Raw genomic sequence first — 1,858 nt, forward strand, 5'->3', positions numbered from 1 at the left:
CTTCAAACTTCAGTAATTCAGTATTTTCTTCATGTCAGACTGATTGAGGTCACGGGTCAAATGTAAATGTAACCGTGGCCGTAACTGATGTAGAAGTTTTGAAATAATTGAAATGTTTTGACATTCGAAATACGGCTTTTAAGACTGATAAACATCGGTTGGGTAGAGCGAAACATTTCAGTTGTTTATCGGTGATAAAAACATGTTCGTTTTTTAAAGGTGCATGTGGCCAGAGTAAGAAGATATCTTTATCTGTTCTGTATCCTTCGCGAGGTAACGTGTCCGTATCTTTCTTTTGCGAGATAACGTGTCTGTATTTTTCACGAGATAATATCTGTGTACCTTTTGCGAGATAAATGTCACTCTCTCTGTCGGAGTCGAAAGACGAGAAGCTGAAGGCGATGCATCTTACCAAACGGTGACGGTAATATGATTTTTTTTTTTTTTTGGTCAACTCTGTTATAGAGAGGTGTGAGGAGACCACAAACCTCCTGTCCCCTTTTAACCCCCTCTCCCCTTTTAACCCCCTCTCCCCCCAAAAAAAAGTGGGTAGTGGGCTTCATTTATAAGATTCGAATCGCTTCCAAAATGTATTCACTTGTTGCTTGTTCGGGACACCACCTTTAGTACCATTTTTGTTTTCTATTCGCGTAATCCAGTCTAGACACACAGTCTAACAAACTGACCTGACCTATGGCAAGAGCCCGTGCTGACACAAGGTCAGATAATAGAAGAAAACGACAAATATCAGAAGACTCCTTCAAAACCTTGGAGACTGCCACATTACCGCTGCGCTGAGCATACTATCGAGAAATCGGCATTTACCTCTCGTTATTCTTTAGATAAACACCAATTCACAGGCTATAGAGAGAGAGAGAGAGAGAGAGAGAGAGAGAGAGAGAGAGAGATAGTACGCTGGAAATCGCAGCATCCAAGTATACTTATGATACCTGAATCGCACAGCGGTGAGTGTGCGTTTGTGTGTGCGTTTAGACCTAGTGTACTGTGCTTACACCTTTAGACTCCTTTATTACGTCCTCTCACAACGTCAGATTTTTCCTACTGCTCTCTCTCTCTCTCTCTCTCTCTCTCTCTCTCTCTCCCGAGAGACAGGACCTACGGCAGCGGCGGCGATTTTCGGTTGCAAACGTCGCCAAGGGCCGATCTCCTCAGCTTCGCAAAGGTACTCAGCTCCCGCAGTGTTCATCTCTTAAATCTCATGCGGCTGGTGCCACGCACATTAGTATCTCTTAACAGTGGCACTACTATACACTTTTGCTCTCTCTTTTGCTCTCTCGCTCTCTCTTTCTCTCTCTCTGTATCTCCTCTACCCCCCAACCACTACCTCCGCCGCTATCCCGTCAAAGGCATCACATCGTTCCCTCTCTCTCTCTCATTCTCATTCTCTTGCTCTCTCTCTTTCTCTCTCGCTCTCTCCATGGCCTGAGGATCTCCCTCTTCCCTCCCCACCCTCCCACCTCCCCTCCCCCCGGTGTGTGCTCTCTCTCAGATCGTGGTCGCGCGCAGCAGCGAAGCCGGGCGGTAGTCTCACCTGAACCGTCGTGGTGCGTGGACGTCAGCTATAGCGGTCGTCGTCGTCGGTTCCCTACTACGAACACACACACACACTCACTCTCTCTCTCTTGCACACACGGCCAAGAAGACCACGCACGCAACGGTTAGTACCAGCCAGCCAGCAACAGCCCCCCTCTCTCTCTCTCTCTCTCTTTCTCTCTCTCTCTCATCTCTCAATCTCTCTCCAAGCCGGCGTCATATCGAAAAGCATCACATCATCTAAAATGTCGTAGTAGTGGTTTTGATGATAAAAACAACAGGGACAACAAAGCCTCATCCTCCC

This window comes from Macrobrachium nipponense, chromosome 32 (assembly GCF_015104395.2).
Source record: "Macrobrachium nipponense isolate FS-2020 chromosome 32, ASM1510439v2, whole genome shotgun sequence".
Classification (NCBI taxonomy): Eukaryota; Metazoa; Arthropoda; class Malacostraca; order Decapoda; family Palaemonidae; genus Macrobrachium; species Macrobrachium nipponense.